This window comes from Cricetulus griseus, chromosome 4 (assembly GCF_003668045.3).
Source record: "Cricetulus griseus strain 17A/GY chromosome 4, alternate assembly CriGri-PICRH-1.0, whole genome shotgun sequence".
NCBI lineage: Eukaryota > Metazoa > Chordata > Mammalia > Rodentia > Cricetidae > Cricetulus > Cricetulus griseus.
In genome coordinates, this window is record NC_048597.1 from 115430882 (window position 1) to 115454700 (window position 23819).

At 44.7% G+C, this 23819-nt stretch overlaps 1 protein-coding gene across 1 annotated transcript in view; it reads right to left on the reverse strand.

Annotated features, from left to right (window-relative positions):
• Cux1 (cut like homeobox 1) overlaps positions 1-23819 on the reverse strand; it is a 299475-nt gene that overhangs the window by 192824 nt on the left and 82832 nt on the right.

A 23819-nucleotide genomic window follows, 5' to 3' on the forward strand; every position in this document is an offset into this window, starting at 1 on the left:
CAAATGCTTTGCTACTGAACTACACCCCCAGTCGTTATCCAGATGGATGTTTAATTTTCAAGCCACTGTGCACTGAGATTTTTATAAAATATAATGAAAATGCCATTTGGATGTCACTGGAATGTCACATTGCTATAAACGTTTCTCTGCACCTCCTCCAAGTTCCCACACTCATTTCAAAGCTGTCCTTTGACTGTGTCTTGACGTCCTGACACTGAGTGTTCTGAAGGTCACTTGAAGCTTCTTTGCTATCAAGGGACAAAACCACAGCACCCAATCTGACCAGCAAGTGCATTAAGCAGGGAGACTCAGCAGGTGGCTCCATAAACCAGAGCAGCTTAAGGGTCAATGATAGTCACCTGGAGCCATGGATCTGAAGTCCCTGGGGATTTGCATGGCGCAAAGGAACTGACAAAGTGGCAAGGAAAGTCTCCATTTTCCTAAAGAAAGCAGAAAATTTAGTGTTGAAAGGGTACCCAAAGAGGCTGAGGAGATGGCTCAGTACAGAAGAGTGACCATGACACACGAGTGAGGACTGGGCGCCAATGCCTAGCATACATGTAAAGCCAGGTATGGCTGCACATGCACCTGTAATGTCAGGTCCTCAGAGAACAGAGATAGGGGCTGGTTGCTAGCCTAGATCGGGGTTCAGTGAGAGACACTGGCTCAAGAGAATAGGGCAGAGATTGATAGAGCAGGACACCTGGCACCCTCCCCTGAATTCTACAGGTGCACAAGTGTGGCATATACTCCTGACTGGCCTTGAATTTGCTATATAGTCACATGTGTATGGCTTTTAACAGTTATTGCCCTATCTCCAAGTGCTGGGGTTACAGTTATATGCCATTAACCTCGTTTATGTGGCACTGAAGATGGAACCCAGGTCACATACAAGTCAGTCAAGCACTCTACAGATGGAGCTACACCCCTACCCTGCACCCTTTAACTTAAATGTTCTCTTTTATTGCAGAACCCCAAGGCACTGAGCTCTCTATGAAAACCTGACTTCTGATGAATATGGGGCACCAAGGCAAATGTGTTGCTCACTCCATCAGAGCAGACTTATGTTTGCCTCTTAAGAGATGTAATTGCTAATCATTTCAGAAAGTGCACAACAAGTAATTGTTGTCATAATACCAAGTTTACATAGCCCAAATAATGGACAAATATCACCATGTACTAGAACGGTACAAAAATGGTAATTTGACTATGGGAAGTTGGAACTTGCCATTTCAAATTAGCAGAAGCTGTGAAGTGGGCATTACTGACAATGTGAATATAGTAATTGGGGCTGGTTTCCTGGCGCCCGGCCGAATCTGGCTGCCTGGCGTCCTGTGAGTTAATTATAGCTCTGTTAGCAGAGCAGGGAACACGGAACACTTGCAGTGACGGAGATAAACCCAGCGCAGGTCTCTGCACACCGGACTAGAAATGAGAATGCTGGCTAAAGACTAGGAACCACACGAGCAGCTCCCACCTTAAAATAAACAAAAAAATAAATAAATAAACAAACAAACAAAAAAACAGGCACATGTATGGTTTTGGAGTAACAACTTCCAAACCTCCAGCAGCCCTTGCTAAGGAACTATGTGCATTGCCAGCAGCAGGACACTGCTGTGAGGTGACTAAGGAAGTCATTTCAGGCCACATCTAAAGATATTTTGCCTGTGGCTTTAAAGTTTCCTTTAAAAAACGGTCCAGAAATCAAAATAGGTGATCCCATCCAAATTAGTTCTCTGTTCAAACTGAGCCAATTATTTCACCAAGGGTTTCTGAATAATCAGGCTGGTTAGAATGGTCTGTGCCTATAACTGCTAGTACTTGGGAGACTGAAGCAAGAGGATAGCCACAAATTTAAAGTCACCTGAGGCAACAGAATAAAGACCCTGTTTCAAAAGAACAAAAGGAAGGGAGTTTGGGACATAGCTCAATTAGTAGAGTGCTTTCCTAGCATGCACAAAGCCTTGGGTTCCATCTCCAGCACCACATACATACCACATGTTTAGGGGGTAAAGGCAGGAGGATCAGAAGTTCAAGTTCATCCTCTATTACACAGCAGGTCCAATGCCAGCATGGGACATAAGATGCTGTCTCAAAAATGGGAGGGGGAGAGGGAAGAAAGAAGGGAGAAAAGGAAGGGTGCGGGAGAGGATCTTTCCTTTGGCCAATCTGGGGAGTCTTGACTGTGTACCTGGGGCTCTGAGATAGCATTCTTTGCATCCCCAAATCTGTCATCTCCAACATGCCTCCACACTCCTAAGGCTTTTTCCAAAAATAAACCAGAGCCTCCTGTCCTGCTCTACATCCATGTAGGGCCCTGGGACCTGTTCATAACTTTGAGCAAGGCTCAACCTAGAATGGGACATATTCTCCCAGCCTGTAGCCCTGAGTTCAGACCTGTGCATTCTGTCCCTTTCCTACCCTCTGGATGTAGCACCTTGGGCAAGTCAGACTCCCTGGACATCCATCCTGACAGGGATTATTCTATTCTCACTCAGAACCTATCCCCAATGCCTGGCACAGATTCTGGCAGAGGGATTCCCTGTTCAACACACAGTATCCCAAAGTCCTTGTGTAGCTGTAAATAGTCAGGAAAGAACTCCTAACTGTAACTGACAAAATGCAAAGAACAGGGAATTCAGTGGCAACTGAAAAACATGTATCAGTAATTATTTTCCCTTCTTGGCAATAAACCATGAACTGGGCTCAGCGGTACTGGATTTGCACCAGTGTAATGGTGTCTTCTGTTCTCGTGTCTAGGCATCAGGTCTCAGCTCTGGGCAGCATAAACAATAGGCTATGGCCAAGCCTTCCTCACCCCAGGATCAGCTTCAGGAATCAGACAGTGATCACATACCTTGAGACCCTAAACCTTTAAAGAAGACGAGTAGGATTAAAAAAAAAAAAAAAAAAAAAAAAGATTTATTTATTTATTATGTACACAGTGTTCTGCCTGCATGTATGTCTGCAGGCCAGAAGAGAGTACCAGATTTCACTACAGATGGTTGTGAGCCACCATGTGGTTGCTGGGAATTGAACTCAGGACCTTTGGAAGAGCAGACAGCGCTCTTAACCACTGAGCCATCTCTCCAGCCCGACCAGTAGGATTTTTCAGTAGCAAACTAGGCACCCAATATGTCTTCTAGGAAACCTGCAGATTCTATACTGGGTTGGTGGATTCTAAAGACAGAGGGTCAAAAAAACCAAAAACAAAAAAACCCCAACCAAACAAACAAAAAAACCCAACAACAAAAGCAGGAGCTAGGAGTGTAGCTCAAAGGTGGAGTGCTTGCCTTCTAAGCTAATGCTCTACCACTGAGCCATACTTCCAGCCCTTAACTAGCAGATTCTAAGCAAGAAGTCTACTACTGGGCTACATCTCCAGCCTTCTTTAACTTTTATTTGTAATAGGCTCTTACTAAAGTGTCCTTGAACTATCAATCCTCCTGCCTCAGTCTTGTGAATAGTTGGAATTATATGCTTGTATTGTCTATCTTTAAAAAAAAAAAAAAAAAAAGCTGGAGTACTAGTACATACCTGTAACCTCAATAACCCCAGCACTTGCAAGGTAAAGGCAGGAGGATCAAGAGGTCAGGGTTGACCTTGGCTACATGGGGAGTTCAAGGCCAGTCAGGGCTGCATGAGAATTTGTCTTAAAAAAAAAAAAAAAGTAATTTACATTCAGAACTTAGCAAACCACCAATGCCACTGTCATCATCAAAACTTCATGAGAAAGGACACTGTATAGACTTAACCTCTGGCAAGATTCTTCCTCTTGCTCTGAGTGATGCTGACCCTAAATCCTCACTGTGTACCATGCTTATGACACTTGACACTGAAAAGCACTCACCTGAGAGAAAGCATGAAGGCTGGTCCAGTGGGTGTCCATGGAAGGGCTAGGCAGCCACATAAGCACAGAGAAACACTACTGCAGGCTTAGCTGGACATGAGTAGTTAGTTCACTTCCTTAGTGTGCGCCTTTATCAAGATGAGGAGAAGGGGCCTCCACCAGGCACCTCCGTGCAGAATACAATGCTGCACACTGAACACAAATGTGGCCTCTTTACTTTTTATGACCAGTTGTAGGAAGAACAGATTCTCAGCTGAGCTGAATGAGACATGGAAAAGCTAAGGTAATCCACCAGCAGCCAGTGAAGCAAGGCTGTGTTCCCCTAGAACTGCCCTCTCTACACCAGAAGCTAAGGGCTGCTCTTGACTTGAGGGGAAGGTGGTACTGTCCCATGATGGTTCTGTTCTACAAGAGGCTTTGGACACTGAAGACTGCTGGCTGGCTAAGGAGAAAGGAGAACAAGGAGGGAAAACACCCGAGCAAAAGACAGGGGACCGGCAAGGGATGAGGGCAACAGAATCTCTTTTTCTGTAGCCAGCTATTTAGGGTGGGAGTAGGGTGGAGCTACTGCTGAAGTTCACTTCGTCTGAAATAACACCGAGGACGAGGTGTCAGCGAAACACACACCTGCAGAAACTGGGCCTCTCAGGATGAGAAGTCAAAAAAACTTCTGTTCCGTTTCACTTGTTCTGTGAAAGCAAGTCTATGCCCCAGTGTCTTACAGACAGCTGGTCTCCCCGCTGGGAATGTTACTGTGCTAGCCCTGACACTCCACCCTGCATGCTTTGGGAGTAGTCTTTTTCTCCCTGAGTCATACTTTTCTGGACACCTTCCAGTCCTCAAGCTAAACCTGTAATACCCTAAAAAGGTAGATGAGCAGTGCTTCTAGGATTTAAGTCTTTCTCCACCTACTGGAACAGAAGCTGGAGCTGTTTCTACCCTAATGCAAAAACAGACCCAGGAGACAATGTACTGGCATGTTTGATAATTTTGCAGTAAAAAAACAGTATGTGGTGGGGGTGGAGGTGGGGATAGGAAGAGTAGGAAGGAACCCTTTCCCTTGTTTGTGGTTTAACAAGCCATTCCTAGTGTTCTTTTAAGGCTTGCAAACATCTCTGGAGCTTAGCCATGCAAATACCCTTCAGAATCCATAGATCTGCAAACTTCAGACGGGGAATTTAAAACATAGAATCTGGGCTAGTAAGCTGACTCAACCTGTAAAGGCGTTTTGCCGCCAAGTCTGATTTTATCCTCAGGCCACACATGGTAGCACAGCAGGAGAGAACTAGCTCCCTGCAAATTGTTGTCTGATATCTGCATGCACGTGCACATGTGCGGGCATAATAAAAAAAAACTTAAAAAAATAAATAAATAAAAATGCAAAATTCCCCAAAGGATGTATCTGAGGTGGGGGTACATTAGTGGGTAAAGTGCTTGCTAAAACCTATGGTGGGAACACCTAGAATCCCAGTGCCAGGAAGGCAGAGACAGGCAGATCCCTGGGGCTTGATGGTCTAGCCAAAACAGCAAGCTCCAGATTCAGTGAGAAACCTATCTCAAAAAAAAAAAAACAAGGTAGAGAGCAACTGAGAAAAACACCTGACATCAATCTCCGACCTCTGCATGCTCTTATATAGAAACACACATATAAACCAACCCCCCTCCCCACACACACACCTTTCTTCTGTCCCATCTCTAATATGCCTCCAGAAACTGCAAGAGAAACCCTATATTCTCCAGTCCAGAGAGTCCGCCCACCTCTGAGCAGGGCTCCCACAGGTGTGTCCCAGGACAGAAAGGAAGGCCACCCAGCATGTTTGGGACAAACAAGGCACTGCACATGCACTTGTTGCTCCTTCAGGTTAAACCGCTACAATGGGAGTGGGGAGAGAGAGGCTCTGTGGAGCATTTGGGTTTCCTCCCAGCAGCCAGAGAGAGCGTCAGACCTAGAGCCTGTCAGGGGCTGAGGCTCTACTGGGCCCCAGGCTGACAGGAACAAGCTGCCCTGCTGGCTGCTTCCATGGAAACAAGGCCCGGCTGGCAGCAACAAGGCCCAGCTTTAAAAGAGCCACCTGCCTCCAGGAAGCTAGGCACTGCCCTTTCCCTTCTGACTCTCAAGTCTGCAGTATGAAAACTGCAGACCACGAGACATACTGGACCCTTCCAGATGAGCCCTGGCTCACTAGCAAGGTGTCAATGGCTGTGTGCCTCTGAGCAAGTCATCACCCCACTCTTGAGTCCAAGTCTGCTCTTGAAGAACAGGACAAGGTGGGTTACCCATACTGAGGCAGCTTCATCTATTTAGGAGCACTCTTGGACCAATGAGGGGGTGGATCAATCCAGAAATACACGGTTAATGGCCTACAGCAAGCACCAAGTGCACATGGAGCACCAATGTGCTGAATCACAGACTTGGGGGGATCTGAGCAGCCCCAACCTTCCCAGAGCTCAGAAGCTTAAGAGAAAACACAGACGGCACCTTGGTAAATGGAGGAATTCGGTGGGGACATAATGAAATTTGAGTGAAGCTCTAAAAGTCCAAGGACACCGCAAGAAAAAGGCCTAGTTTCATAGCAGCTATGGTCTTCTTCTGCCCTGTCCCCACAGAGTAGGGACAGCACCTGAGTACATTTCTCTGGACAATAACACACAAACCATCTCCCCCTCATGACACAGAAACAAGTTAGCTTTATCCACACAAAATCCTCATCCTTCATGAAAACAGTTCACATTCAAGTGCATATACTTGGGCCATGTGACCAGAGGAGCCTGGCCCACCGTTAGCCTACCAGGTCACTAAGCAGGGGAGGGTATATGGCTTTTACCAGGCTGGAGGATGGGGAATGGAGGATGGGGATTGAGATAAGTACAATCTGACTCATCATTCCCTGGCAAGTATGATATCTCAGTGGGTATAAGCAGTTGCCACCAAGCCTGAAGACCTAAGTTTGATACTCAGAATCTGCATGGTAGAAGGAGTGTGATAACTCTAAAAATGTGTCCTCTGGCCTCCACACTTGAGCTACAGCACATGTGTGCTCCCCTCCAATATCCTCAAATAAACAGACAAACAAAAATTTAAAATGTAAAATATCACTGCCCATGGCTAGGCATGATGGTGGACACACACCTATAAGTGAAACACTCAAGAAGCTGAGGCAGGAGGGTGGTAAATTCCAGACCAGTCTGGCTTACACACTGGGAATTCACAAAGTGCTATACTGCTGAACCATTGCCCCCAGTCCCTCACCGCCAGATTCTAGGCAAATGATGCACCATTAAAATATATCCCCAGCCCCTATGGCTCACTTTACCCATTTTCCTGTGGGTACTGCAGCAGCCAGCCAGAACACTGATTAGGGAATGTACTCTAGTGCAGCAGGGCTTCCTGCATCTATGTACATACATCTCTAGGTCCAATCTGTACCCCCACTGCCACTTAGATGTCCTTACCACTGTACCTGCTAACCCGTCTCTCTCTCTCTCTCTCTTTCTCTCTCTCTCTCTCTCTCTCTCTCTCTCTCTCTCTCTCTCTCTCTCTCTCTCTCTCTCTCTCACACACACACACACACACACACACACACACACACCCTCTTTCCTCTCCCAGAGCAATGCTGATGCTTGCTCCTCTCCTTGTAAAACAACACACAGCAAATACTGCTGTACTTTGGCCATGGCCGACTTGAAGAGAACCACCAGTTTGCTTTGGAAAAGAAATAGTAGAGAAAGCTGGAAGGAGTCTCTGGGTCGATAAACACCTCCAGCCTCCCTTCTCCAGCCTCTGGCACAGCACTTTTCCCTGCTGGAAACATTTTCTGGGACTTGACTCTGAGTCTCAAGAACAGGGAACCAGTGGCATGGGGGGACAGGGATTAGGGAATGACCAGAAGGTGCATTAGCAGTGGGAAGAAATTGTCATAAAATGTGTTTCCCATCCACAGAATCAAGCAGCATGCTGCTTCAAGTCCTGGGCAGCACAGGCACAGAGCTGATACAGACTTGGGAAGCCCTGCACCTTGCCAGAGAATAAATAATAAATACCATCCTCCAAAGCTTCTAAAAAGACCGTTTTGACTTCAAATGAATGTTTTCCAAGCAATGCACCCAGAATAAACACCTCTGTTGATGAAATGACAAGGCAAACCAAGCACTTCAAGAAGAAAATCAACAGCCGGGCGGTGATGGTGCATGCCTTTAATCCCAGCACTCAGGAGGCAGAGGCTGGTGGATCTCTGTGAGTTCGAGACCAGTTGGTCTACAAGAGCGAGTGCCAGGACAGCCTCCAAAGCCACAGAGAAACCCCGCACCAGGAAGCTGAGTCAGGAACATGCCAAGTCGAAAGCTACGTGAGAAAGACCCTGTTTCAGAAAAACAAAGCAACAGGGCAGGGGAGACAGTTTAGTGGGTATAGAGAGTGCTACAGAAGCACGAGGACCTGAGTTCAATCCCAGAACTCACATAAAGCAGGGTGTGGTAGCACACATCTGTAATCCCAACATTACTACAGCAAGATGGGTCAGGGAGATGGGGTAAAGTCCAGGAACTCTGGGACCAGCCTGTTATATTCAGGGCTAAATAACAAGAAACCCCAAATTACACCTGAGGTGGTCCTCTAAACTCTATACTAAAACCTGAGTGTTCAGACACACACACACACACACACACACACACACACACACACACACACACACTTCAGTGAGGTATGATGGCATATGCTTATAATTCCAGCCCTAGAGTGGCAGGAAGATGAAGAGCTCAAGGACAGCCAGAACTACATAGGTTAAGGCCAGCCTGAGCTACATGAGACTTTGTGTATCAATAGGAGGAAAAAGAAAAAAAAAAAAAAAAGTCACATACAATTGCTAAACAAACCAACCAAAACAATCCACAAAGCATAAAATCAAATAAACTATCTTTAAAATAAACAAGACTGTCAGTGTTTTTAATGCCCGACTTTGGTGGGAGGCAGCCAGAGACAGATTTTCCCATTTGTAACTATCCTATTATTCTATCTGACTTGTAGGACGGTCAGAGGGACAGGGTAATTTTAAATGTACCTGATACAGGTCCATTATTAGTTTAGTATTTTTGTTTGTTTCCTTGAGACAGGGTCTTACCTGGGCTAACCTGGAGTTCTTCATCCTGCTGTCTTGGCCTCCCAAGTGCTCCCACTGAGCCAAGCTAGAGCAATCTAGGGGACAACTGAATACATTTGTTTTCTCAGAGTGAAGATACCATGATTATAGGAAGGCTTCCTAGGCAAGCGCTGAAGCAGGAATTATGGTGCTCTCAATGGACCCTGAGATCTCCGTGGCTGAGAGGCGAGCTAGATAGGAAAACAAAGCCACACTTCCTCCACAAGCCATAAATGGCTTTTCATGACTCTTAAGTTACTTTTTAAATGTTTTACACAAGAAAACCGGGACTTTAGTATAAGTATCCAAAGCAGTAAAACTTTATCAAATTTCTCTAAGTTAGTGTTAGAAGGCATAATGTTTTGGGGTTTGGTTTTGTTTTCCAGTGTTGGGGAAAGATCCTGGGACAAAGCAGGTCTCTAGTGTGGAACTGGGGTTCTAAGGCAAATGCTCCGCTGAGCTGTGTCCCCAGCCAGCAATGACTGATTTCCAATGCTGGGTTAAAAACTACAACGTCTCAGCTGGAGACAGATAGCACTCAGGAGGCAGAGGCAGAAGGACTGAGAATTCAAGGTCATCTTCGGATTCTTTAGGAGTTTGAGTCCAGACTAGGCTCTATGAAACAGAGAGAGGGAGGGAGGGAGGGAGGGAGGGAGGGAGGGAGGGGGAGGGAGGGAGGGAGGGAGGAAAATACAGGAAGTAAAGGAAGGAAGGAGAGAAGGAAGGAAGGGAGTCGGGGAGAGAGAAAAAAGAAAGGGGGAAAATTAAAAGTTTTGAAGGAAAAACCACAATTATATGAACAAATCTTGACTTTTTATTTCTGTTTAAAACACACCCATGGCTGGGCGTTGGTAGCACATGCCTTTAATCCCAGCACTCGGGAGGCAGAGGCAGGCGGATCTCTGTGAGTTCGAGGCCAGCCTGGTCTCCAAAGCGAGTGCCAGGACGGGCTCCAAAGCTACATAGAGAAACCCTGTCTCGAAAAACAAAAACAAAACAAAAACAAAAACAACAACAAAAAAACCCACACGCAAGCACGCCCATATACACCAGTGAGTGGAGTCAGTGAATGGATATGTTCACCTTCAATTTGTGACTGAAGCTGTTGCCAACAGTTAAGAAGTTTTAAAACTGTTAAATGAGAATAGTGAAATCCTTTCTTTAAAAAAAAAAAGTTATTAGGAGTGGGGGTGTGAGGGAGGTGCACTCATGCCATGGTGTGCACATGTGGAGATGAGAAGACAGTTCTCTCCTGTGTTCGTGTACACACACACACACACACAGAGCTCTTGCCGGGTGGTAGAGGTACACTCCTATAATCCCAGCACTACAGGGGAATCTCTGGGTTTAAGGTCAGCCTGGTCTACAGAACAAGTTTCAAGACAGCCAGGGCTACAAAGAGAAAAACCCTGTCTCAAAAAAATAAATAAACTTTTTTAAAATGCTAAAGGAGAAACAGAGGGTGACACTTTGGAGCCTCACCAATGCTAGTGCTCTGCCATGCAGCTGAACTGCACCCCAACCTTCTTTAAAGAAGAGCACTGTGACTGAATGACTGAGTTCTCCAGTCCAGTTTACCTGCCCAACCATCCTCCTGGCCCAGATTTCTAGTCTTCTATTCAAAGAGAAGCATATTGAAAGTTATATTATTAGTACAATCTTAATGTCAGAGTCATTCTCTTTCACCAACTTTAATTTTAAAAGAAAGAAACCATAAAGTCCATTAAGAAGTTCCTAGCAGCTCTTTCCACCGTTCCTCTGAAGAGGCAGACAGGTCTCTGTCTGTCTCTCTCCCCTCTCTTCCTTCCTACCCTCCTTCCCTTCAACCAATAAACTTCCCACATTAAAAAAAAAAGGAAGTTCATAACAGTTGATAGTATAAGAATATTGGCTTGATATTGTTTACCTAAGAAAAACGCAAATACCCAGCTCCAAATTATAATTATTTTTTAAAATTCAGATTCAGGGCTAAGGAGCTGGCTCATCAGGTAAAGGTACTCGACATCCAAGTCTGATGACCTGAATTCAATCCCCAGAATCCACAGTGAAAAGAAAGAAACAATCTTAGAAAGTTGTCCTCTGACCTCCACATGCACACTGTGGCATGTGTGCACACAATAAAAATACATTAAATTATATAAATACCCAGTTCATTACTAAAGCAAGCAAGCAAACAAAAAACTAAACTAAAAGTCCACTTAGGTATAAATACAAAGACTATGTATTTTTTCAGTGCCCCCAGAACCTTTAGAACAACGCCTGCCAACTAAAACACCTACTATGAATTTAGTAATGGGTTACGCAAACATAAATTACAAGGCCAGACATTTTAAAAGGGAAAAAAGGTGATTTATTGATGCACTGGAGACACGGCAGGATAGAAGCACTATTTCAATTTTCCACACAGTCCTCAATGCTGCAGATGTGCTAATGCAAAAAGAATTTCAGAGTGAAATGGCTCTCAGCTCCCTGGTTCCTTCCATATCAATTCCTTTACTTAAAAAGGCTGGCTGGCATTCCCACACTTACATTCAAGACAACGAATACATGCTCAAGCGCTTTTATCTAGCTATAAGTACAAATGCATTTGCTCAAACAGGGGAGGAAAGGTCGGGGGGAGGTGGGGGATTAGTTTTCAAAATCTTTCAGTAAAAAAGCAAGTATGGCTATAACTCACAGTTATCGCCAGCTGGAAGGAGTGGCCCCACATGCTCTGGTCTTCACTTGTCACTGTGACGTGCCCTGATCACCTTTTTGCCTCCCCTCTGGATCCTTACATACATACTCACTGCTCACTTCTTCTGGCTTCACGTCATTATAAGAAACAATATTTTTCTTTTCCAAAGCAATCATTGAAATCATAAGCAAAGAGAAAGGGAGAGATGGTTCCGTGGGTAAAAGTGCTTGCTGACAGGCCTGTCTACCTATGTTCCATCCCTGGGACCTACAGGTGGAAGTCCTGATGCTTACAAGTTGTCCTCTGACCACCACACAAATGCCATGGTGTGCAATGGTGTACATGCGTGCATGTTCGTACACAGAGAAACCTTGAAATGTAAAAAGAAAAAATTAAATGGTAACTGAAATGCTGTTTGTAGAATGTTTATATACAAATTAAATAATACTCTTGTCTTTAACATTTAACTCAAGGCAATAGAAGCCAAAACAGCATACACACGTCTCAGACCAGGTCATGGGAACAGTCAGGGCCGAGCGCATATCATACACACGAGAAATCTTCATGTTTCATTGTGTTGCCAGTGGCTGACAGCTTTTCAAATGGCTATCTTGCAAGACCCAAAAACCTGGCTAAGCTTCTCCCCAGGAGCTTGAAAATATCACATAAAGAAGTGTGTTTTAAAATGCAGAAGTGCCTCTCTGTACAGCTACTACATGTACACATGCATACGAGTATGTGCTCTACAGTTCCCAGATCTTTGATTATGTGGACACACCTGACCTCGGGAAGCAGGCTCTGCCCAGCCTCATATTTCACACAAACCAAACAGCCAACAGACAGTAATGGCTCTCAGCTACTGATGACCTGGACCAAAGATGAAGAGACACTCCATCTTCCTCGAGAAACTGTCAGTGATAGGAGGCTCAGAGTCGACCTTTCGCCTTGTCTTAATCATAGCCACCTATGATAACAGAGTGGGGTTTATTTTTATGCTCAGCTCCAGATGAAAATGATCAATCCTTCAATTCTGACTACTTTGTATCTACACAATGAGCTGTGTAAGTGAAGGTCCTGTAAGTTTTCATGAGTCCCCTGAGCCCTACATGGAATTACATTCACCTAAGAATATGATCTGCAGTAACACTATCAAAACTCTGAACACTTCATTGAGTCTGTCCAAATCTACAAATTAAATGAAATCCCAATAAAAAAATCCATTTAAATTTTCATTTAAAAAGTAGTCATTTTCAGAGCAGGCACTGTGGACCCACAGACCTTTCATTTCAGGTACTTGAGAGGCTGAGGCAGGAGAATTGCAAGTTTAAAGTCAGTCTGGCTACAGAATGAATTCAGAACAAGACTAGCCTTCGAAGCTTAGTGAGAAGTAGTAAAAGACAGTCTACTTAGCAAGTATACATGTGTTCAACTCTGAGAGGAGAGGAGAAAACAGAACTGGTGGCCAGAGGAGCTGGGGACTTTGGCTCAGTGGTAGAGCACTCATCTAGTATTTTGTCCCCAGCACCAAAATAAATAGATAGATAAATAAATAAATAAATAAATAAATAAATAAATAAATAAATAAATAAGGCTTCTCAAAATGAAACTGAAGGAAAGATTCTGTAAGCTGCACAGCAGAAGAAAGAAGATCTAGACAGCGCACATGGCTCTGAATGGTGAGCACAGGACTTCTGTAAGACATCAGACAGACTTACCAATGATGCAATAAACATTGGAAGTATCAAAACAGTACATAGATGGGACAGTCCAGGGGCATCAATGAGGAATGTGGTGGCTGGTAAACAAGTCAGAGACAACTCCCTGGGGGCAGGTAAATTGGAAAGTTGGTCACTGGTAATGGGATGGGCAAAAGGCTCTAGTAGAAAAAGGGAAACTGAGGCCCTAACTACCACCAATCACAGGAGAATGCCATTGCCTGGGGCAGAAAGCAAAAGCCAGCATTACAGAAAGAGCCCAGGATGTGCCCTGGTGACATCTGCACAGGGGCAGGTTCCAAAATAAGACCCAGAAGAACTGGGGTGTATCTCAGCTAGTAGGGCACTAACCTAAGGGAGTGCTGGCCCCCATGCCCTGAACCACAGAAACCAGTGTGGCAGCACATGCTTATAATATCAATTCTCAGGATATGGACGAAGGAGCATCCTTGGTTACAAAGTAAGTTCAAGGCCAGCCTTAGCTCAGTGAGACCTTGTCTCAAAAAACAAATGAACAAACATAGTAAGATTTGGTATAGGAAAGAAAAGTTTGTGTAGAAAAGAAAATGGAGGTCAGGGCAGGGTGGGAATCCCCACTTGTCTGGAAACAATTCAGTTCTACATGACAGATGCTACAGTAAGCAAGGGGACAATACACGTCTTGGTCTGGGAGATGTCCCTAAGGCAAACTCTCAAGAGAACTCAGACTGGAAACATCAGGGTGTGGCATGGCAACAAATTGTCCAATAGGGACAATGAGCAAAAGATGTTAGCAGGGGAGACAGGAGAGGGAACTGTGAGCAGTCCACTCACAGCAGAAAACAGTTTGCCAGTCAAGAGAAAGAGGAACTAGGAGTACACAAGGTTCTAGTTCACACTCATCTAATGAGCACAGCTCAGCTAATGGAGAAAACCAGCAAGGTACTGTTAGATGAATAGGCTTTCAGAGAAGAAATGCACCCTGTACCTTAGAAATATAGTGTTCCCAAAGTATAACACTGACGTTAGCAAGGGAAGAACTGACCCCACCCACCCCAGAGCTGGTTCTCCTTGCAATAGCTGATCTACGAGGCAGAGGCACTATCCAAGCACACTTAGTGCTAGCAGATCCTCTTTACAGCACCCTGCATGCAGTCAGCACAAGATTATAGAAGGGCTCCAAAGGGCCTGATGGGGGCAGTGGTGGTGCATACCTTGAACCCTAGCACTCAGGAAGCAGGGGCAGGCACATCTCCTTGAATTTGAGGCCAGCGTGGTCTACAGGGCTAGTTCCAGGACAGCCAAGGCCACACAAAGAAACCCTATCTCATACCCCCCCCACACACACACACCACCACCACCACCACCACCACCACCAAAAAAAGAGGCATGAGCCAAAGGGCCTGATGAGCTAACCCAGGGACCTCCCAAATATGAAGTGGGGAGCAAAAGGATGGGCAGATAAGGCTATAAGAAGCAGTTCCAACTCTCCCCTAAGTGCACAGGAACGTTTATGTGCTAAGAAACAGGCAGGGGAGGGAGGTGGCATGGGTCCAGGCAGCCTCGGCAGCTCTGGAGATCCATCCCACAAGGCAGCTGGCTCTGTGCACCCGGAAGGTGGCTGTGGGCTGCAAGACTATGGAAGCACTCTCCAGGGACCCACGCTGGCACAAACCTACAGAAGGCTTGCCTAGATGTGTGTCTCCTGCCAGCTTTGCTGATTTGAGTAGGAGACACAAAGCAAGTTAATGTCTTTTCTGGGTCTCAATTTTTCTCTGCCTGAATCAAGTACTGTACTTACAGGAGAGGCATACACTTAAGGACAGATGGAGACAGCCTGAGTGATGCACATCAGTAATCTCAGCACCTGGGAATTCAAGGTCATCCTTGGTGATATAATGAGTTTGAGGCCAGCCTGGGCTACATAAGTCTCTGTCATTTTTAATATTTGGAAAAGAGCTATATGAACTGATAGCCTTCAATAAATGTCAACTGCCATTATAAGTTGGCCCTGTCATGTCCCTCAAGTTACCAGGAACCAGAAAGTAAAGTCTTCCTAGTGAACTTGGAGTTCTCACACATAACAGGGACTCTGCAAAGAACTCTGAGCTCATGCAAGATTCCAGAAAAGGAAAAGCGCAAAGGGGGCTTGCCCTGAATATTATGGGGAAAGACAGACAGGGATGGAAGCTGGTGTGGTTCTCAGCATGCTCTGAGCAGCTGGAAGAGGTAAAATATCACAGATAAATAATACCTGATCATTTCAAATCTGTCAAACAAAAGATGAGGGTTGCAAACCAAGTCAGAAGCAGCAGAGCTAGAACGAAGCCCCAAGTGTTCTGATTCCCATCTAAAGACTCCTTCAGGAACACCAACTAGACCATGGTTACTAATTCACCAGGCTATGAATTAAATTAGTCTGTCAGTCAGGCCTGGATTGTCCCTTACAGGGTCCAAGTTTATGAAACTCATGTTTGTAAGTTAAGATCAACAGCCAATATTGGCCAATAGCAGTAATCCAAACTTATCCTATTACTCCACACATCCATAGGTGGCACAGACCTATGATCTTAGTTACTTGGAATGCTGAGAACGTGAGAGATGGGGGGGGGGGGGATTGCAGGTTCAATGCCAGCCTGAGCTATATTGCAAGACTTTACCTCAAAATGAAAATTTTTAAAAAGGGATATACCTCAAAGGTAGAACACTTGCTTAGACCAGCAAAGAGATGGGGTGTAACTTAGTGGTAGAGGGTTTGCCTGGCATCCAGGAAGCCCTAGGTTCCATCTCTAGTACTCAAAATAAACAATAAAAACAGAATCTACCCCTGAAATCAACGTCTTCTCTCAAAGCAATGTTCATCACAAGCTCACAGCTTCAATTACTTTGCCATATTATTCTGGACATGGTTCAATCTAGCATCTGGGACCACCAATCCCATTTCTCCATGAGAACACTGAGGCTCAGAGGTCACCATAAAAACTCATGCCCACATAAATCTCTTTACAATCCTTCCCTTTTCACAGCTGCTAAATGCTTGGATAATTTGTCCATGATGCCTAAAATAGCCCACTAGAAATGCCAGACACATGGAGGAAGCGTCACACAGCTCAGGAAGGAAGAGGCTGCCGGTTCTAAGGGCTCTTAAGTGAGAGCCGGGGCCCTCATCTGTTGTTCACATGAAGAGTATATGGTATGGTAGAATCATGGGTGGCCCTGCTGTCTGAAAGCAGGCACAACAGAGACACTGAGATTAACTCTTCAGGGTCACCTAAGAATTCTTCCAATGCCAGCAGTCAGGAAGTAGAACTTTCTAACATCTACACTTAGTAGCAGCCCCTGATCTTCTCAAAGATGGGATCTGATGATATCTTTCTGCTCAACACAATTAGGCCTTTACTTAAAGTTCAAGGATGCCACGGACAAACCAGACACACAAATTCACCAACAGTGGCCAGAGTTTCTACTGATGGCTATATGTTTATGTTTGGAGTTAGGGATGCTACAAAAGGGTGCTTTCATTCTTAGATTTAAAAACCAAAACCAACCAAACAAACAAACAACATCACCTTAGTTACTCCAATGTCCTCACCCACCCACCTGTGAATATTATCCTGTGTTTTTTGTTTGCTTGTTTTTGTCTTCCCAGGCAGGTGCTTTACCACTAAGTAATATCCCTAGCCCAGTTTATTCCTGAAATAAATTTCTCATAAGTTGCCCAGGCTAGATTTAAAGTCCCTAATTCTGTTCCCTTAACATACTAAGTGACTGGGACAACAGGCCTGAGCTACAAGGCCAGGCTGTTTCAGTGTGAATACTACATGAAGTTAACTTGTGCATTGTTTGTTTAGTTGGTCATTGTCTGCCTGCTCCTGCTTGTAGCTGGAATTTCCCTATACCTTCTAGCCCCAGAAATAACTCGGGGCTATTTCTAGAGAGGATGAAGGACTAAAGATATTTGTTGAGCACTTACTAGATTTTTTTTTTTATATACACTAATCACTTTACCCTCTAGCAACTGGGCATCAGAGACAGAGCACCCCTAATCCAAACATCTGAAGCATCAAACCCTCCAGCATGCTCCAAACGTGGGTTTTAAAGACCTGTGGATTTTAGATTAGGGATAAAGGTCCACAGAAATATTTCCAAATCTAAAACACTTCTACCCCATACATACTGGCTGAACTGTTCAACCTGTATCAATCAGATTATAGGAAAGGGGTACAAAATTTGGAACAGTGAGGAACCTTGCTCAGGGTCAAAAGCTTTGACATCTGCAACACGTGGTCTGGGAACAGGCATTTATCTTCCAAGACCCCTGGAAACAGGCCAGGACTAGTTCTGCAGATAAAAGCTCCCTGCAGCAGAGGCTACTGTGCGTGGGAAGGAAAGACTAGACTAGCAGTGCTCACCCATGCTTGTTCACAAACCGTGGACCTCTGTTCTTCAGGCCTGCTTCAGGCCCTCCCAAACCTCCTGCAGGCTCTTTCTGGAGCATGGAAGAATACTATGGCTTGAGCTGCACCTTTTCCCTGGGTCTCCTCAGAACTAAGAAAACTACTTAAGTTTTTGTGCTAGTTGAACATACTTAACTGGTAACAATTTAAGCTCCCATTTAATTTTTAAGCTTTTTCTAGTTAAAATCTTATTGTATTGTAATTTTATGGTAGATGATTCTAGAATGATTAAACACCCAGGATGATTACTCAAGCTTTATAATTCTGCCAGATACTAGAGTGACCTTTTGACAATGAAGCAAAAATGTGCACAGTGGCTTTGCATGTGAGCTTTGGAGGAGGAGAAAATGCTGAATTAAAAAGATTGCTTACAGGTTTCCCACAGCCCCACAAAAAGAAGAATTTATTTAAAATAATAATAATAATAGGCCACCCTGGGTAACTCAGTGAAACCCTATCTCAAAATAAGAAGCAGGTTTCAGAGAAGTCAAGGTGGTAAAGTACTTTCTCTGAAAGCATGAGGACTGAAGTTAGAATCCTGAGCACCCATGCAAAACTCCAGGTGCACCTGTAATCTGAGCAGTAGGGAATCAGAAACAGAAGGAACTACAGACTCATCAGAGAGATATGGACAAGTTCCCAAATCCCCACAATGGGCTCATGATTGTGGCTGGGTTGCTCATGTCCCTAGCATGCGACTAGCTTAAGAGTCCTTGCTGAGAGGTCCATGTCTGGCAAGACACTGTTGGCCTACCTTCTCCCTAAAAGCCACAGGTTATGACATCAGGGATATCCATGGTTTCCAGTGCAGCTGACTGAATGTGTTCAGTGTGGAACAAAACCCCAGCTTGTATGTTTGCTTGATTGAATGTAGAGGTTTTGGACTTAAAGGAATGCTGAAACAAAAGTGAAAGTGGCGGCACACACCCTTAATCCCAGCAGAGGCAGGCAGATCTCTGAGTTCCAGGCTGGTCTGGTCTACAGAGCTACAGAGTGAGCTCCAAGACAGCCAGGCTACACAGAGAAGCCCTGTCTTTGGGTGGGGGTAGGGTAGGAGTGTGTGAAACCTGTCAGTCACAGCAGACTTCTAGGTCAGGCAATGAAATGAAAGCAAGAGAAGTGCTGACTGGCCAATAGGGTACACACACACACCATACACACATCATACAAATGTGTTCTCATGTTCTCTCTCTCTCTCTCTCTCTCTCTCTCTCTCTCTCTCTCTCTCTCTCTCTCTCTCTCTCTCTCACACACACACACACACACACACACAAAAAAAAAAATATCAATATGCTGCTTGAAAGTTCAGGGTTATATGTGGCCATCGTGAACCACACTTGGTGATTATAAGATCACCCTTACCTGAGCAACATGCCTCTTCCAGACCCCCCTACAGGCCAACATGCCCCACAAGGCTCCAGCCAGCTGGCTGCACATGAACAAGATGTGCAACACTGGAATGGCCACTTTATTTTAAGTGACTCTCTTTTTCCAGGCTGAGTCATTCTTGCATGGCTATAAAAGGCAGCCGAGCAGTGACTAAATGCACTTGGGCCCCAGCTACAGTTAAGTATTACTACCCTTTACTCCTTCCTTCTTATTTGCCTAACACAGGGGTCTTACTTTACCCTAGGCTGGCCTTAACCTCGAAGCAAGCCTCCTATCTCAGGCACCATAGTCCAGGGATTACAGACATAAGCCACAGTCCCAGCTGCATCTTTCTTCTGACTCCACTTCCTGTTCTAATTCCTCACTTCCACAAAAGTTGAGAGGCAAAGATTCGGGCTGTGGCTTCATCCATAACCTTGAAAACTCTTCCTCCCAATAGACAAAAAGCAGAGGTACTTCCCCACATCCTACAAGCACAGAAACCATCAATAAATCTAGTCTCCTACCATGGTGCAGGAGTTCCTTCCACATCCTAAAAGAGACCTGTCCCAAACCTAGCAGTTTGAAACTGTTGCCCAAGAATGCAAACATCTGCCGGGTGTGGAGGCATACACCTGCAATCCTAGAACTCAGGAGGTAGAAGCTGAAAACCAACTGGGCTCGTAAGACCCTGTAAAAGACTAAATAAAAGGCAGGCTAGGGATAGAACTTGGTTGGTAGAATGCTTGCCTGCCGTGTACTCTCATCCCCATATCTCCATTCCCAGACCTCATAAACCAGCCAGGTGCATGTAATCCTAGCACCGAGGGAGAGATGGAGGCAGGAGGTCCAAAAATTCATTACCAGCCTTGGCTAGGCAACAAGAAAACTTGGAGAGGGAGGGAGGGAGGGAGGGAAGGAGGGAAGGAGGGAAGGAGGGACTAAATCAAAGAAGAGTACAGGCCTCGAGTGACAAGGGTAAGTTAAGATTCTGGTCCCTGGAAAATGAAAGCCAACTAACAACTGCTATGTTATAGCAGGCACAGAGAATATTTCCTGTCACAAAATAGGCATACCAAATCAGACACCAGAGCTCTTGCCCTAGTGGGGGCAATAAAGATGGATGAGGGATTCTCCGTGGTCAGGGCTGGGGTTGAGCTCTTCTCCTGAAGACAAAAACTGGCCATGTGTAAACAACACCATGAAACTATGAGCACAGTAGGCTAGGAACCCTTAGTAAACAATCTCCAGTGCACAAGAAATACCAAGATAAAATGCACTGGGGGAGTAGGAGACGGGCTCATGGGCAAAGCATTTGCCTCACAAGCATGTAGACCTGAGTTTGGATCCCTTGAACCACAAAAAGCTGATATAGCCATACACACCTGTAATCCCATCAATCCTATGCTGGATACAGCCACACACACCTGTAATTCCATCAATCCTATGCTGGATACAGCCACACACACCTGTAATCCCATCAATCCTATGCTGGATACAGCCATACACACCTGTAATCCCATCAATCCTATGCTGAAACAAGAGGCAGAGAAACAACATTCTTGGAAGCTTACAGTACAGCTAACCTCTTACAGCATAAAACAAAAGAACTGTCTCAAACAAGGTGGAAAGTGATGACCACCAACATAGGTTGCCCACACTCATGCCATGAGGCTATGGGAAGCGTGCACCTCTATACTCTATATACACAGGAATGGACAAACATGAACGAACACACACACACACACACACACACACACACACACACACACACACACACACTTCCCTTTTTTTTTTTTTAAATTGAGATAAAACCCACTGCAGTGAGAAAAGACAATCAAGGAGTGGTCTGAAGGGCAGCCCAGCCCAGCTTTGGTCCAAATATGTACCAAGACAGTTTCAGAATGGCAGTGCTACCCCTTGGGAATATGGCTCTAATTTTTCTTAATTGTCCCACTGAAAATGGCTGATGAAGTACAAAGCTGAACAAAATAACCAAAGTGCCCAGGCTCCTTCTAGAAGATACTAATCTAGTCTTTGAAATCACAATCACATTCAACCATCCAAGAACTGAAGCAAGGCCTGAGTCACAAGACAGTCAGTGGCATGGCTTCTCTAAGAATGTGTAGGATGTGGTCCCATCCAAAGCACAGGGAAAAAAAAACAAACACACACACACACATACACACAAATAAAAAAAAAAAAAAAAACAACCAACCAGAGAGAGAGAGAGAGGAGAGAGAAGAGAGAGAGAGAGAGAGAGAGAGAGAGAGAGAGAGAGAGAGAGAAGAAAGACATGGCTCTAACAAGGCTCAAAAAAAGCAGAAGTGTTTATCTACACGGAAGATTACTGAGCCATCTGTGGCTCATACAGAGAATACTGTCACGAGAACGTGTGTATGGTGCAAGGAAAGACTTCAGCTATGGGAATCCACGAACCCAGCTTGCCACATGGCCATGGTCTACTGCCTGGTGGAAGAGATAAGAAATTCTGAAGAACAGGGATAGGATTTGCTCCCCAGGACCCACTGTCTGGCACATGGAAGGCACTCCATAAATATCTACAAAATGATTAACTGTCAGCACAAACCACCTTGGGGAGTATTTTAAACTGATAACTATTAAATTAGGTTTCCTTTTTTTTTTTCCTTTCCTTTTTCTTAAGTCCCCTAAGCTAGCTTTATGAAGCAAAGATCCACTGCACGTAAAGCATTTTCAGTTTGCTTTATTTTATTTTATATTAAAGGAGACTGAGTCCAGGGCCTTGTGCATATTAGGCAGGCATTTTATCCCTGAGTAACGCCCCCCCCCATCACTGAGGGGTTGTAGGCAAGCACTCTGATGCTGAACCACATGCCCTCAGCCCCGTTTTTACTGCTATTTTAAGATAGGGTCTCACTAAGTTCCTTGGACTAGTCTTGAACTCACTATTTACTCCAGGATGTCCTAGAACTAAAGATCCTACTGCCTCAGCTTCCTTCAATAGCTGGATGACCAGTATGTGCCACAAGACTAGGTTTTTAATTTAATACAAAACACACCACAGGTAGCAGATGCCAGGTATAAAGGTAACTTTTCACAAAAACATACAAACATACCCTTATTATATACATGTGTGCACATGTACACAGAAGCTCTTTTTTGAGGGGTAGATAATGATATTAGAACTTTGGATCTGTACATCTTTACTCAAAAATTTATGTAATGATCAGGTCTCCTGTAGCAAAGAAGAGGGAAAGCAAAAGGCTCTCAAGATGCCCAGTTGTCTAGGGCTGGAGAGGTGGTTCAGTGCTTGTTGCTTCTGCAGAGGACCAGGGTTCAGCTCCTAGCACCCACATGGCAGGTGATAATCACCAACCCTCCAGTTACAAGGCACCCAGAGCCCTTTTCTGGCCACCTCAGATACCAGACACACATGTGGTGTACAGACATACATGAAGGCAAAACACCCACACATACAACACAGTCTGTCTGTCTATCTATCTATCTATCTATCTATCTATCTATCTATCTATCTATCTATCTATTGGTTTTTCAAGACAGGGTTTCTCTGTGTAACAGCTCTGGGTGTCCTAGAACTCACTCTGCAGACCAGCTGATCTCAAACTCACAGAAATCCGCCTGTCTCTGCCCCCCAAGTGCTAGGATTAAAGGCATGAGCCGCCACTACCCAGCAATATAGTAAAAGCTAAAAGTGAAAATTTGTAATTAAAAAATGTTTTTTAAAGATACTATCTGTTCTAATCAAAGAGCAGCTGTTAATTCCATATGGAGGGTGGGTATGGGGCTAAGATGGTTGACCACTTGCCATTCATGAAGCCTTGGGTTCAAACCCCAGAATCAGGTAAACCAGTGTAGTATGCCTATAATCTCAGCACACTTGGGAGTTGGAGGTTAGAGGATCAGAAGTTCAACAACATTCTTAGCTGCATAGTGAGATTTGGGTCAGCCTGGGCTCCATGAGATCCTATCTCCAAAATTAAATACATTTTTTTTAAAACCCATGAAGCTTTCTTGAGAAACTTTTTACTTGCAAAGAAATTGCAATCTACTTCACATTAACCACAATTTTTAGGTTAAAACAATATACTCAAAAAAAAAAAAAACCAATATAATCAATACTGTTAAATTCTTATGAATTTTTGATCTAGTAACATGAAACTACAACTTTAAAAGTTGAATGACTGGCTTGTTTAACTACTGGAAATGACCAATGTCACAAGGATACTTAGACGCAACCCTAAGGAAAGCTGCTGGCCTAGGACGGCTGCCAGACCTAAGCCTTCCACTCACCCGAGACTCCACACACATGGCTACAGCCCCTTCCCCCACTGTCAGACTGACCGATATACCATCACAGACCCCCATCTTTCCCTCTCCATACCACAGAGGACACTAACTGAACCCCCATCTCCACTCCCATCTAAACTCTGGCCTTACAATCCTTTTATAATGTCTCATAGAAGATGCATGTTTAAATTAGTCGTGGTGACGAACTTAGGAGGCTAAGACAGGAGGGCTGTAGGGTCTGAGAGACAGCCTAGGCTATATAGGGAGACCCTGTCTCAAAAACTAAAAGAAAACAAAAACAACTAGAAAGATCAAGGTGATAGGGATGCACCTCAGCTGGTAGAATAC